This window comes from Colius striatus, chromosome 2 (assembly GCF_028858725.1).
Source record: "Colius striatus isolate bColStr4 chromosome 2, bColStr4.1.hap1, whole genome shotgun sequence".
NCBI lineage: Eukaryota > Metazoa > Chordata > Aves > Coliiformes > Coliidae > Colius > Colius striatus.
The window spans coordinates 2,748,861-2,765,542 of NC_084760.1; the positions used below are offsets into that span (position 1 = coordinate 2,748,861).

At 40.6% G+C, this 16,682-nt stretch overlaps 1 protein-coding gene across 1 annotated transcript in view; it reads right to left on the reverse strand.

Moving 5' to 3' along the window:
* Positions 1–16,682, reverse strand: part of GRIK2 (glutamate ionotropic receptor kainate type subunit 2) — a 421,372-nt gene that overhangs the window by 244,277 nt on the left and 160,413 nt on the right. The window lies entirely within an intron of this gene.

The window sequence follows — 16,682 nt, forward strand, 5'->3', positions numbered from 1 at the left end:
AACGCTCTCACATCATTTACATGAGAGTATTATTTTTTTCTTGATTATCATAGTATCACATAATGGTAGGGGTTGGAAGGGACTTCTAAAGATTATACCCCCTGCAGAAGCAGATCTACCTAGATCAGGTCACACAGGAACGTGTCCAGGTGGGTCTTGAAGACCTCCAAGGAAGGAGCCTCCACACCCTCCCTGGGCAGCCTGGACCAGGGCTCTGTCACCCTCATGGTGAAAGGTGACAAAACACATATATGTAGTACATTAAACAGGTAACAAAACACATATCTGCAGTGCCAAAGAGGCTGAATAAGTGATTCGTGTCTTTGCATTCCCCTTGAATACTCTACAATTCTATTTTGAACTGCTTGTCCTACGGAATTAGATGCAGTAGCATTTTTCCAAAAGCCTTTTGTTCACATCATCATAACTTTATATGGTGTGGTTTACAGATCACCAATTGGTCTGTGAGCACTATTAAATATTAGTTAACTATTAAAATGACAAGGTACAAACATATCTTTTATAATATAGTAGTTCATATAGAATCATAGAATTGTTTTGACTGGAAGAGCCCTTTAAGTTCATGAAGTACAGCCTTTGTCCCAGCCCTATCAACCACCAGCCCATTTCCCTCAGTGCAACATCCACCCAGCTCTGAAACCCCTCCAGGGACAGTGACTCCAGCACCTCCCTGGGCAGCCCCTGCCAATGCCTCACAACCCTGGCAGCAAAGAAATTCCTCCTCACATCCAGCCTGAACCTCCCCTGCTGCAACTTGAGGCTGTTTCCTCTTGTTCTATTGCTTGTTCCCAGGGAGAACAGACCCACCCCAGCCTGGCTGCAGCTTCCTTTCAGGTAGTTGTAGAGAGTGAGAAGGTCTCCCCTGAGCCTTCTTTTCTCCAGGCTAAACAGCCCCAGATCCCCATATTAGCAAAAAAAACTCCATGTATTTTGCCATCCTAACTTCCCTCTTGCATTGCTTCATGCTCCATTTAGTGGCAGTAACAAGGGCTACTATTCATCATTATGTTTGTAGTGCACATATATAATACACCCAAACTGCCAAAAAATAGAAGCACTGCTTAGAATTTCAGCTACAGCAGGATGCAGGCGTAGATGAAATGCTTCTAAAATCTGAAATAGTTCATTTCACTGCATCCAAAATATTAATGGAAATGACTAATTAGTATTTAGTTCTCGTCACAGGCAACACTGCTTAATACTAAAAAAACCACATTATGTTTAATCTCTAAATATCCTGCCTGGTTAGAACTGGACGTCAAAGCTGTCGGTGTCAGGAAATGATGTCACAATGTGAGATGGAACAGTATCAGCATCAGTAAGAAAATGTGATAAACTTTTAAAGAGGATTCAATAGAGCTGTTTCTCAACATACATTGTTCTTCTAATAACATAACGCTGAGAGATTTTAGTAACATTGTACTGCTATTTTTTTTGCTATGAAATTTTTAGATTGCCAAGACCTTATCTCTAATGATTTACAGCAGAACCAGACCACTGGAAAATGTAATTGAAACATAAAATCTGTGTCCTCTGTTTCATATTTTCCCCATTTTGACCCAGAACCACATTATTTTCTCAACAATTTCTGACAAAATTGGCTGGAACAGAAATTATAAGTTACTATATAAAACCTTCCTAAATTAAGACTGCAGGTGTGGAGATCTGGAAGAGGATTCCAGAGGACCTCTTAGGCCCAAGAGCAGAGTGGGGAAGGACAACTTTGCTGATTAATCAGTTTAAGAATATTTTCTTCACTCACAAGTCCATGTCACAGACACGAAACCTCAGATTTCATCACAATGTCTCAGTAAACCCCTATGACACGCAAACATTCTCAACAATGAGTGTACTGTTCCAACTGAGACAACTGTTGCCTATAACTGAATAATCTCTCAAATTTACATGTTCTAAAAACATTTCTATAGCATCTCTATCCTTCACAGACTGTGAAGAACTAAATGCAGTAAGTCAGTGTGGGCTGACTTTTTCAATACAAAATTATCACGTGAAAAATGTTAATGGTCTTTTGTACATAACACCATGTTTTCAACTCAAGAGAGGATAAAAAAACAAGTTCCAAACGTTACAGATTTTTTGTCATTGCTTGCTAAATAAGACAATTGGAAACCTGTGCCCAGTGCAAAGAACTTGTAAATAATTTTGACCACAATTACGTTATATTTAGCAAGTCTAATTTTAGGCTTGTCCTGCTTCTCATTTTGTTTTTCTTATCCTGCTTTGAAAAGGAAATAAAAGTCAATATTAAAGAACCACAGAAATGTCACTATATTTACTGGCAATCTTTAGTAGACACGTTGATGGCAGAACAAATATGGATACTGAAGTACTTCCTTATTATTAGACTTGGTCCTTGCTCGCTAAGGCACAAAGAAGCGATAGCTATGGTACACATGATTTCTGACTAAATGACAAATGTAAGTCTACATGGTTGTGAAAAGAGTAGTCATAGAAAACAAGTAAAATTTACAGATTTGCCACATCTACCTCAATATCCACAATGGTATTTACATAACAGGAATTAATGGATTTAATGGAAGCTTAAATTAATGTAATATTTGATTTCTATATAATCTTACACTTTAAAGGTACATAGAGGGAAAAGATTAAATACCTATTGCATATAGTACAATTTTGAGATGATCTGGGACAATTATATGAAAGTAAATGTTTAAAATGAATAAAATGGCATATTTAATAGCCATTAACCACCTTACCAAAAATAACTGACAGTAACATGTCAATCAAAACACTTTGGATTGCCTATGAGCCTTTCCCGTTATCCTTTTGACTAAGAAAACAAAAGCAACAATAATATAGAAATATAAATAATATATATATTTTAAAAAATTATTTCAGATTGAGGGAAGGATCAGATTTCAAAGAAGAGTCTTTCTCAAAGGCAACGTCCTTCTAGTTGCTCCCTTGCTCTGATGTCCGCGCACTTCTGCTTAAAAAGCACAAATCACAAGGGCCAATATGGATCAGGGAGTATGATACTGACAGAAACAATAGAAGAAATCCTGACTTTTCATGCTCACTCATCAAATATGACTGAGAAGGCATACAGACACTCTTTCTAAATAGCCATGTTAGTTCAAATCAGGTAGTGCTGCAGAATGTGTTGCCATGTAACAGACAATACTGTCCAAAGCTAATACATGAGCTGTCAGTATACGAACTAGAGAGATGCCTCTATCTGAACTACTTACATCCCACTTAAGAGCAAGAGGAAAGGGGGGACAGTGACAGATTTTGGGTGGGAGGTGAGAAACTGAGTGTACAGACATCTTCAGGACATTGTACCTCTGAAGTATTGAGATATTAATTGGGACTTGTGGGATGGGCTGTATTTTAACCTCTAAGTAATATCTACTGGGAAAAGTTCTATGTCACACCGAACATTTGCCATGAACCTTCAGTCATTCCTTGCAGCAGATCATCACTGTGAGTAGAAATCACTGTGAGTATGGGATATCAGGACAACATAAAACTCTTAAACACAGTTTTATGTCATAGATACATGGTAGGAGAGAGATTAGAATCAATTTCACAATACAAATATTGATCTCACAATGGGAGAGCATTAAGCAAACTGTCAAAAATGAAAAGTCCCCAATTTGCTAAAGAATAAAAATATCCATGAGATGTATAGAAAAATTGAAAGCTATTTCAGAAATAGACATTACTGGTGAATATATAGTAAAAGAGACTGAAGATTAGGAGATTCAAAACAGCACTGCTCTTCATGTCTCAAATGGAGGCAATGATTACGAAATACACATTTACTCAAAATGAGAAAAATCAGAACTGTGTCTCAACCACGCAGTTGCTTTTGGATAATAGCATGATGACTCTTGCTTCAGGATTGTTGTAATCTTATATATATATGGCCTTTTTATTTTTCCAGGGGAAGCAAATGTTATGTTATTCAGGAGGCAAGAAAGGAATAAAGCATTATAGACTATTCTTAAGTGTGCTGTTATCCAAATCTGTAGCCGTCGTTCAGTAGGAGATAAATAGACATTTATTAGTATGATGGTTAGGACAGTCATCTGAGAAAGGAAACACCTGGACTTTAGCCCTCATATTTCTATACTGAAGCAATTTTCAAGAATAACAAGAGGCAGAAATAGTTTTACTCTACTGGGCAAGTTTTGGAATCAGAACCACTCCAGAACAATATTTGTTGAAGCAACTGTGAAATTGAATTGAATGCATAAGACACTGAAGTGATTCATAAAGTTCAGGTTCTCTGTACAAGTACCATACTCAGTATTTTTAATATATCAAGGATTAGAAGGAAATCTGACTGTTCCTTCTTGGCTAGAAACTGTTCTTTGAAAGCATTGTTTACTTTGAATAGCAAATTGAATAAATTCATATGTTTTACATTCTCAGGTGTTACACCAATTATTTTTTTACTCCTTCAGAGTAACAGTTCAGATTGTGAGTGAATGTTAAGGTGGGATAGAAGGAAAGAGAACAGCTGTTTTTCTCTGTAACAAGTACATAAACTTCAGAACTTTAGTAAACAAATGTAGGACATTCCAAACTGAAAGATCCCTTGATCTATCCCCATTTTTTGCACCAATGCAACAAAGTTTTGGCTTCTTCTGTTGAACCAAGGTTTGTTATATAATGGCAAGAAGTGTCGTGTGGCCTACAGGAGCTTGTGAAGCAGATGTCTTACAATACACTTCTGAGCTAAACATTCACCATGTTGACAAAAAAATGCAGGAGATGACAGTCAGCAATTCAAAATCATTCTTCCAAGTTTTGTTCTGTTTCAAAGCATAATCCAAGGTAACCAAATTGCATATCACTCTGTACTCTCCTCAAGAGCCTAACTGGGTCATTTAAGAATTTAAAGAAGAAATTCCTTCTTCATAAAGCTTGTCATGATTGGGTTATCTAGAGAAAGAAAAAATCCCATCAAATCTTGAAATAGAAGATTTGCAGGAACTAATACCATAGCAATTAAAACTGTCAAGGAGAACACTATGTTAAGGTTATTATCTGTTTGCTAGGTTAACTACATATCTGAGAAAGAAGTAGTGAAAAATAAGCAAAGTACCAGGTATCAGATCACATAGGAACATGTCCAGGTGGGTCTTGAAGACCTCCAAGGAAGGAGACTCCACAACTCCTCTGGGCAGCCTGGGCCAGGGCTCCCTCACTCAAACACTGAAATAGTTTGTTCTTATGTTTAAGTGGAACTTTTTGTGTTCCAGCTTCATCCCATCACCCCTTGTCCTGTTGCTGGATACCACAGAAAAAAGTGCTGTCCCAACCTCCTGACACCCACCCTTTAGATATTTATAAATGTTAATAAGATCCCCCCTCAGTCTCCTCTTCTCCAGACTAAGCAGCCCCAGGTCCCGCAGCCTTTCCTCATATGAAAGATGCTCCAGTCCCCTGATCATCTTGGTGTCCCTGTGCTGGCCTCTCTCCAGCACTTCCCTGTCCCTCTGGAGCTGAGGAGCCCAGAACTGGACACAGGACTCCAGATGAGGCCTCACCAGATATGAGTAGAGAGGGAGAAGAACTTCCCTCGACCTGCTGCCCACACTCTTCTTGCTGCATCCCAGGCTGCCATTGGCTTCTTGGCCACGAGGGCACATTGCTGGCTCATGGTCAGTTTATTATCAACCAGCACTCCCAGGTCTCTCTCTGCAGAGCTGCTATCCAGTAGTTCGACCCCCAGGCAATCTTGAAGAAAACAATCTTAAGTTTTCAATGTGTAGTTTTTATTAGCTTCTAAGCATAGCAGAATATTTACCTTTAGTAATAGTTAACACATAGATCCATTTTTAGGATTTTAAAACATATTTCTAATTGTGTTTCCAGTCATCAGCATTTATTAAACTCAGACAAATTATGCAGGCTGCAAAATAGATTCCAGTCCACTAAATGATTCCCTTTGGTAGCTCACTAGGCCATCAGCCACAGGGAATATTTGTTCATTCTCACCCTTACTTAAAAAAATAAATCCTTGCTGGCACAAAAATCAACAGCTTGCAGCTTGCTAGACTCTCACAGGAGCAATTCTGGAACACAAACTCTCCGAGTAGCAAAGGCTGCTGTCTCCTGTGCAGAGCCCCCTGGACATGACGCTCTGCTGAGAATACATGGTATGGGGAACTACTGTGAAGCTATTTCACCTGTGGCAAGTGTATCTACCATGGTCGTCCTATAGCTCCTCACTGCAGAGAAACAGCCCATGGAGCAAAAAAGCCCTAGATAATGTCGAGTATACTTCTCTCTGGAACTTTTATTCTATGCTACAACATAGCATAGGGTAAAATGCTGAGAACCAGCCTTTCCTCATTAGGGTATTAGTAGGAAATGAGATCAAATAAAGATTTTCCAGGCCTGGATCATAGAATCATCATGAAATCAGCATCATTTCAGCTGGAAGAACCCTTTAAGTGGAGTGCAGCCTTTGTCTCAACCCTATCAAGCAGTGCAACATCCACCTGGCTCTGAAACCCCTCCAGGAATGGTGACTCCAGCATCTCCCTGGGCAGCCCCTTCCAATGCCTGACAATCCTTGCAGCAAAGAAATTCCTCCATACTTCAAAAGCAGGCTCTTGCAAATATATATTAAAGGCTGAAAGATTCCTTCCACACTGTACCTAAGTTTTGAGATGTAGTATTGGTATTACAAGAAGAGAAGTCTAGTTTTCCTAGAAAATAAAACCACCAAATGAACTCCCTGAGGAAAACAGCAGCAATAATTTGGAATGGAAAAAAAGCCACACAAACAAAACCAAAACTCAAAGTAAAAAACTCAGCATTCTCTTTACTTTTTTCCTCCCCATTATGCTTGGATAAAGGCACTGGAGTAGAAGTATGTTGGAGACTATCACCTGTGAAAAGCCACAAGTGGGTGCATCTTGACCTGCTTGAAGCCAGACACAGGCAGTTCCAGCCAGTGCCAAGCCAACATAAGCAACAGTGAAAAAATCCCACTGGGCATCAATGGGAGGCAGCCCTGCAGAACAACAGGTAAAGCTGCTACACACAAAGCAGCAGAAACCTTTACACAAAACAGCCTGAACCTACTGCTCCCCCAGTTAGCTCCACGAGTAAACATCAATGGATTGCATGTAACCTGCGGTGAAAATACACTCACTGTTTTCTTTCTTCCTAGGGAGAAGAAAGACATGAGTTTTTGTCATTACATCCTTTTTCTCACTAAAAAAAAAAAAAAGAGTGATCAGAAACTTATGTTTAAAAGGAATAAAGTAAAAACCTCTCACTCTGGATTGTTTTGCCTGCAGTGTTTTCCAACCTTTTTACACGGTTTAATTATTCTCCCCTTCTTTTCCAAGCTGCATATTGAACAGTGAGTCATTATTTGTAACCAAAGAAAAAAAATATAGCCTAAAAGAACAAGCTCCTACATGGAAATTGCAGCAGCTGTGTCTGGCTGTGGACAGTAACAGCTTCTCAACTCTCATTTGTCACTGATTCTGGTCTCTTCTCCATCACACTCTGACATCCTGCTTTTTGCAACAAGAGTAAGAGCAATGGTCTAAAAAAGTCCAGGGGATCAAAACACTACTCAGTTGAGGAGCAACCAGGTAATCCACATGTGATAGAAATAAATTCTTACACTATTCTTATAGCAACAATCTGTGTTTGGAGTTCATTTTTTTCACAGCTACAAGACATCATATGTTTCAGACTTTTTGCAGTAAAACTAGTGTCTTCCAGTAACCAAAAATGAGTTCTACATTACTTAGTCTCATACAGTTCAGACTACATCAGGTGAAGTCAGACAAATTGGTTATTTACTTTCAAGTTTAGATGTTGCCAACTATTTCTCTGTCTGTATTTTCACTTTTTCCTAACACTGTTATGGCTCATTTGAATGAGTGAGATTCCTGAAACCAGGGAAGATTCCTTCTTCCCACTGCCTCCAGTTTGTCTGTAGAACTCCATTTCTACCCTCACACTCTCTGTGCATATGCCTAGGTGCTGAGGTAGCTTTAGATCAAACAAGCACGATGTATAAATACATTATCTCCAAGTTTCTGAGCTACTGTTGAACCCAAAGTAACTTTCATTGGTGGTGTCTGATAGAAGGAATAGACAAGCTGCTTATTCAGGATCAAAGTAACAAGCTGCCACATACTGAGAAATAAAACACATGGGACAGTTTTGGAAGTACATGTATGTAGCTCACATGTATCTAGGCAGCAAAAGAGGTACCAGAGCTTCCAATGAAGTGAGGAACATAGTATGAGAACTACAAGCACAATAAAGCTAATGAGAGAATGAGTCTTTTCTTCGCCATGATTTTAAGGAGATATTAGTCAATGTAAAAGCATAGATTTCAGCCCAGAGTATTTTTAAAACAACTGATTTACAATATCAAAACAAGTACAGCCCTCAGATGAGATGCTGACTTCTTACTAGCATTCCAAAATCCCAGTGAACGAAGAAAAGAAAAAGCAAAAAAGCAAACAACAAAACGCAATCAAATAAACAAACCACCAGCCACCTCCCCCAACCATTTGTGTGGACAAGCTCCTAAAAAACTCATCCATTTTACAACAGTGTAGAAATAATAGCTGCATTTTGGGAATGTACTTCCTGTGGTTTCTTTCACCAGGGACACCTTTTTCCTGCCCCTTTAAACTCTCAATTCCTTCTTTTAGCAGCTACTGTACTAGAGTCTTACCTCTGAATGGCTGGGAGGAATGCGGTGTGAGTAACTCTTTTCAGAAGCTGCCATCAATTCATCTTTAAGGAGAGTCCTGAAGGAGCAGTTTGTGAGCTCTCCAGCTGGCATCTTCCTCCAAAGAGATCAATCACATTACCTCCTCGACATGTTCAACTTCAACTAGCCCAGGAAGTATGAGCCCCAAGTTTGTTTGAAAAACCTGTGTCTCCAGCTCAGCAGTCTTGCAAGCCATTGCTATGCCACCTGGCCTGCTCATCAAACTATTTATCATTCCCCTTAATGCTGCCTTTGTGCTGCACAGGAAGAATGCAAGAGAACAAGCTTTGCAAAGGGATGAACGCATTAACGTCCTTCTGTACAGAAAAAAAACCCCACTAACATCCTCTTACAGGCTTCCCCTATCTTCAGAATCTCAAAATCTTCAACACTAATCATATATATAGTAACACATACAATAATACATATTTGTAGAGACACTAGAAAAGCTTATTTTCAGCAAGTTTTCCTCTCGTACCTCTCTGTGCTCTTCTCCTCCTCTGACTGCACCCTGCCCAGTTTTTCTGGTTGTGTCTCAGAAAAACATCACCATGTATTGTGCTTTGAAAAGGGTATGGATAGAAGGGAGGATAATGTCAGTTTATTGGGCATTGATAGAATGTTTCTCATAACTGTTCATTGTTATAAATTGATTCACAGATATTGAACATCCTGAACAGATTACCCAAGAACCCTTGAGATTACTTTTATCATTCTTGTCTTCCACTTAAAAAACACCTCTAATGAAAGGATGAAGAAGTAAAAAATGAGGAAGAAATTGCACTTGAACAGTGGGCTGTTCCCTGGTCTTTGGATGTAACAGCATAATACAGGAACACTGTTCAGAAAAATACAGAGAAAATACAAAATGAAGGGAAGAGAGCTTAATGGACCCCTCATTTATTCATATTTAGCCTTTTTACCCCATTAAGATAGTTTCACCCAATTCTGGGAGCATAAAGCATCCTTAAAATTGCCATCAGTTATTTAAACTCATCAAAATACAGGAGCAATGGTGTGAAGTGTCTTCTACAGGGGGAAGAACTTGAAGATATATAAGCTAGAAAAAAAAAGTCTTCTTACTATAAACATACCAGTAGCTCCTTATTACCAGCTTCAGAGCCCAACATTTTGGCAGCATTTTTCAGTCCTGTACTTGAAGTTAGAGAGTAACATCTGTGTGCATGTGTGTACATGTATATATATTACAGATATTGCTGCATTGGAGCTTTATATCACTTGCAATCTGCAATAGTAAAAATGCACTACAGTTTGTAGAGGTGAAGTGAAGAAGAGTTAAAAGAAATCTAGTATTATGTTGTGGGTCACAGTGTATGAGGGGACAAATAAAAGTCACATTATTTCCAACTATCTTTTGGATGGTAGCCATGCCAGTAATGAGAAGAAACTTTTCCATTTAAGTAGCTAGTTCTCTTCTGGCAGCTTTTCTTCTCAAATCAGCATCTTCTCGTAATGCTTATTGTCTGGACTCAGCTGAGATTAAATCTGCTCCAGATACAAAACTTTGACATAACAATAATGACACTGATGCCTGCAATATGTTTATTGACTAAATTGTCTACTGAAACAAGACTTTTAAGCTTAAAAAATATGTGACTCTGAACTTCTCCACAACTGTGGTTAAAATTGATAATAAACTGCCCATGAGCCAGCAATGTGCCCTCGTGGCCAAGAAGGCCAATGGCAGCCTGGGATGCATCAAGAAGAGTGTGGCCAGCAGGTCAAGGGAGGTTCTTCTCCCCCTCTGCTCTGCCCTGCTGAGGCCTCATCTGGAGTCCTGTGTCCAGTTCTGGGCTCCTCAGCTCAAGAGGGACAGGGAAGTGCTGGAGAGAGGCCAGCACAGGGCCACCAAGATGATCAGGGGACTGGAGCATCTTTCATATGAGGAAAGGCTGCAGGAACTGGGGCTGTTTAGTCTGGAGAAGAGGAGACTGAGGGGAGATCTTATTAACATTTATAAATATCTAAAGGGTGGGTGTCAGGAGGTTGGGGCAGCACTTTCTTCTATAGTAGCTAGCAACAGGACAAGGGGTGATGGGATGAAGCTGGAACACAAAAAGTTCCACTTAAACATAAGAAGAACCTATCTCACTGTGAGGGTGGTGGAGCAGTGGAACAGGTTGCCCAGAGGGGTTGTGGAGCCTCCTTCCTTGGAGGTCTTCAAGACCCACCTGGACACGTTCCTATGTGACCTGATCTAGGTGAACCTGCGTCTGCAAGGGGGTTAGATTAGATGACCTCTAAAGGTCCCTTCCAACCCCTATCATTCTCTGATTCTGTGATCATACAAATGATATGTCACCAGACAGGAAACTTCTCCTTCACATCTTGACCTGAGCTTCTATAAAATGGTGCTGACATAACCAGTGGTGTACTTCTGGAGGACTTAGAGAACAATAATACTAATAGTTGAGAAAAATATATCTCTCCAAAACAAATAGAGAACCATGTTCTTAACTAGACACGTATGTGTGTGTTTCGAATACAAACCTCATTATTATAAAAGAACTGAAAGTGTCTCAAGACAGAAAAACACTTGTTTAGACTGCAAAAAAAATTCTGTACTTAAACAATTACTCAGGAGAAACGTTTAAAGTTGTATTAACAATACTGCAGCTGGGATTATTAAAATGACATGTGTAGACATAAGAGTCTAGCCTTAGGTTTAAAAGAATCACTGGAAAAGAAAACTAGGGATCTGAGTTTATAGATAGACAGATTTCTATTCTGATACTGTACATATCACTTAATTTTTCTGTGACTTGGGTCTTAGCATCTGAACGTTAAATCCATCTTACTGCTGCTTCAGCATAACCAGCTGGAATTGAAGTGCAAGGCAATAATCAGCTTTAATGTTTTCCTTAAATATGCTAAGTGAGCACGTCAGAGCACGAGTGTGAACATCTTTTATAGTTCCCAATTCAGCCTATTTCCAGTAACAATTCTTTTCTAATAATGGCTTTACAGCACTGCAATAAAAAAGCTCTCTTCTCTTCCCCCATCCCACACAGTTCCACAAGAGGGAATCAACGTGCTGCTGAAGTTCAGAAAAGTCCTTCAGTTCATGGGAGGTTTTGATCTTGAAGATCACCACAATAAGATGAAGAGAAGAAGTTTTTTCATACCACCCAAGTGTTTATCAACTGCAGCACACAGGGGCTAGGAAATAAAAGAGAACTTGTCCATTCGCCCCATCATTTCTGCACTTTGTGTGGGAAATAATTGAAGCAAATGTTAAACATTAAGAAAACATTAAGCCTCTTATATAACATTTGACATGTTTTTGTAGTCTTCAGCAACACATAACATTCCTAGGCATATGTAGCTCCATTATGATATGCCTGATCTGAAATACTGTTATTCACTTCTCTGAACATGCTTTTTGAACATTTACAGAAAGCGTTATCTTCAGCTCAGTGAGATGATGGTGACAGCAATGACAATTAACAGTCCAGGGCATTTCAACAGAATTCTTGTATAGCATGAAGTATGATCTCTCAAGTAGCTGACATCTGTGAGGGTTGTAGTTTAATGAGGGTGAAGAGGGGAAAAAAAAAAAAAAAAAAGAGATCTACTGCATACAAAGGACAAAACAGCCATTGTCAAAGCTGTCAGAATCAATGACAAAAGCAGCAGTAGAACAAGTTAGTATCATAGAATGGTAGCAGATGAAGGGACCTTTAGAGATCATCCAGTCCAATCCCCCTGCAGAAGCAGGGTCATCTAGATCAGGTCACACAGGAACGTGTCCAGGTGGGTCTTGAAGACCTCCAAGGAAGGAGCCTCCACACCCTCCCTGGGCAGCCTGGGCCAGGGCTCCCTCACTCAAACACTGAAACAGTTTGTTCTTATGTTTAAGTGGAACTTTTTGTGTTCCAGCTTCATCCCATCACCCCTTGTCCTGTTACTATCTACTATAGAAAAAAGGGATGTCCCAATCTCCTGGCACCCACCCTTTAGATATTTATAAATGTTAATAAGATCCCCCCTCAGTCTCCTCTTCTCCAGACTAAACAGCCCCAGGTCCCACAGCCTTTCCTCATATGAAAGATGTTCCAGTCCCCTGATCATCTTGGTGTCCCTGTGCTGGCCTCTCTCCAGCACTTCCCTGTCCCTCTGGAGCTGAGGACCCCAGAACTGGACACAGGACTCCAGATGAGGCCTCACCAGATATGGCAGAGCAGAGGGGGAGCAGAACCTCCCTTGACCTGCTGCCCACCCTCTTCTTGATGCATCCCAGGCTGCCATTGGCTTCTTGCCCACGAGGGCACATTGCTGGCTCATGGGCAGTTTATTATCAACCAGCACTCCCAGATCTCTCTCTGCAGAGCTGCTCTCCAGCAGTTCAACCCCCAGCCTGTGCTGGTGCATGGGGTTGTTCCTCCCCAGCTGCAGGACTCTGCCCTTGTCCTTGTTGAACCTCAGGAGGTTCCTCTGTGCCCAACTCTGCAGCCGGTCGAGATCCCGCTGAATGGCAGCACAGCCTCTGGGGAATCAGCCAGTGCTCCCAGTTTGGTGCCAGCAGGGAACTTGCTGAGGGTACACTCTGTCCCCTCATCCAGGTGGTTGATGAAGATGTTGAACAAGACTGGCCCCAGAACCCATCCCTGTGGAACTCCACTGGCCACAGGCCTCCAACTCGACTCTGTGACATTGATCCCCACCCTCTGGGCTCTGTCATTCAGCCAGCTCTCTTTAGTAATTTCTAGCCATACTATAGAAGCACCAGTATTTTATCAAATTATGCAAAACTAAATAAAATATAGTATCTACTAGAAATTAAAATAGAATTGGCTGGAAAAGAAACAGAAATGAAACTCTAAGCTGGAGTTTCCACTAGGTAAGCACATTTAGTGTTGGAAACATAAGCAGTTATATTTTTGGTTCAAAAAAATGGTAAGACTGCAAGAGAAGAAAAATCTATAACTGAAGCTAAAATGTATTAAGATGAGAATATTTGAGCTGAGATTAATGTAGAACAATTCCCAAGGAGGCTGGCATCTCAAGTGTATTTCACAGTGTTACTCCAACCAGAGGATAAAATATCCAATAATGAAACAGAAGTAAAAGGTTAGCTAAGTTTGGATAAATCTGAGTTTAATCTTATGCAAAATGTGACACTGATTATGTTTCCAGTTTCCTATTTTAATTTTTCACTTAATAATTTTTCCTTTCACATTTTCCTGTCTTTGAAAATAATGTTTTTTCCAGTCATTAAAAGTCTTTTGGATCATAAGTTCCCAAGCCAATTTTCTGTAAGATTTAGAATCATAGGTTTATTCATATCAACAAAAGCAAAACAATTCAAAGTACTATTTGGAATATATTCATTGAAAATGGAAATAATACCTTCATTTCTGATCCTTGGACTTGTAGAAAAATACTATCAAGTATCTTGCAGATTTATTTCATTCTTATTTTAAATTCATAGGGCTTCTTTTTGGTTTTAAGTCCAAATTCAATTCTTGGCCAAAAGAGTGGAGGCTGAGGTATATGATCTTCTGAAAGATGGGCTGGACTCTGAATTCTGTTTAACTTAACTATTTGAAAAGTAAACATAATCAAAATATCTACAGAGTTATTCTAAAAGCACTACAATTCCTCCTGCATCTTGTCAGGAACAAATCCAATGCACAGGCTGGGGATTGATCTGCTGGAGAGCAGCTCTGCAGAGACAGACCTGGGAGTGCTGGTTGATAATAAACTGACCATGAGCCAGCAATGTGCCCTCGTGGGCAAGAAGCCAATGGCAGCCTGGGATGCATCAAGAAGAGTGTGGGCAGCAGGTCAAGGGAGGTTCTGCTCCCCCTCTGCTCTGCCCTGCTGAGGCCTCATCTGGAGTCCTGTGTCCAGTTCTGGGCTCCTCAGCTGCAGAGGGACAGAGAAGTGCTGGAGAGAGGCCAGCACAGGGCCACCAAGATGATCAGGGGGCTGGTGCATCTTTCATATGAGGAAAGGCTGCGGGACCTGGGGCTGTTTAGTCTGGAGAAGAGGAGACTGAGGGGGGATCTCATCAATAAGTATATAAATGGTGGGTGTCAACAGGTTGGGGCAGTACTTTTTTCTGTTGTATCCAGTGACAGGACAAGGGGTGATGGGATGAAGCTGGAACACAAAAAGTTCCATTTAAACATAAAGAAAAACTATGTCACTGTTTCAGTGAGGGAGCCCTGGCCCAGGCTGCCCAGGAAGGGTGTGGAGGCTCCTTCCTTCTCGGGAGATTTCCAAACCACCTGGACATGTTCCTGTATGACCTGACCTAGGTGGACCTGCTTGCGTAGGTGGGGTGGACTAAATGATCTCTAAAAGTCCCTTCCAACCCCTACCATTCTGGGATTTTCAGACAGTTAGCTAAATTAATTCTTAACTTCAAACTGAAAAAAGACTAAAACTATTTAAAAGTAAAATTTTAACTTAGCAACATCCATCCAGCAATGGAAAAGTACTTCTGCACTTTACTGAATAAGCAGTATTATATCTTTCTTACAAAGGAAATGCAGTAAACTAAAGAGCTGCATCCAAATATCACAATTAGATTTAACACACAGCTACTAATTGTTTTTTCAATTGAAGTTGCTGTGCACAGCACTTGAAACACTCTGTACGTAAAGGTTACTATGCCATATGTAATCAGTCTAGAAAGTGTTTCTTCTTACTCCAAAGTCAGAACAAGATTAATTGTGCTATGTATTATTACACTTCTACAAAATCTGAGTTTATTGAGGCAGGCTTCAAAATATATTGTCTTTAATACAAAGATTCAGTAAGAGTGTGGATGTTTTCAGAAATGCTACAATCTCTGCCTGACTGGTGACTGAACAGATGTGGAACAGAACTGCATGCCATTCCAGCTGATATTATAGAATCATAGAGCCATCTCAGTTGGGAAAGACCTTTAAGATCATCAAATCCAACTACCACCACTGAACCACGTCCCTCAGCACATCTATGTACCTTTTAAAACTCTCTAGGAATGGGGACTCCACCACCTCCCTGGATGGCCTGTTCAGTGAAGAAGGATTTCCTTATATCCAATCTAAACTTCTTCTGGTGCAATTTGAGGTCATTTCCTCTTGTGTTATCTCTTGTCTCTTGAGGAAAGGGACAAATTCCTACTTCACTATGACCTCCTTTCAGGTAGTTGTAGAGTGATCACATCTCCTGTCAGCATCCTCCAGACTAAACAACCACAGTTCCCTCAGCTGCTCCTCATCAGACTTTTTCTCCAGACCCTTCACCAGCTTCGTTGCCCAACTCTGGACACAATCCAGAACCTCAATGTCTCTCCTGTAGTGAGGGACCTAGAACTGGACACAGTACTGAAGTTTTAGTCTGACCAGAGCCAAGTACAGGAGCATAATCTCCTCCCTGGTCCTGATGGCCACACTGTTTCTAATCCAGGCCAGGATGTCCTTGGCCTTCTTGGCCGCATGGGCATGCTGCTGGCTCATGTTCAGCCAGCTGTCTATTAACATCCCCAGGTCCTTTTCCTTTGGGCAGCTTTCCAGTCCCTCTGCCCTAAGTCTGTAGCGTTGCCTGGGGTTGGTGTGGCCCAAGCACAGGACCCAATGCTCAACCCTTCAATTCAGCCTGTCCAGGTCTCTCTGAAGAGCCTTCCTGCTCTCAAGCAAATCTATGCTCCCATGCAGCTTGGTGTCATCTGCAAACTAGATGAGGTTGCACTCAATTTCCTCATCCAGATCATTGATAAAGACCTTAAACAAAACAGGCCCCCAGCACTGGGGAACATCACTGGTGACCAGTCAACAACTCAATTTAATTCCATTCACTACCACCCTCTGAGTTGAACCATCCAGACAGTTTCATGGGTAGCTAGTTTCTCCAGGAGGATGCTGTGTGAATTGGTGTAGAAGTCTTAACTAAAGTT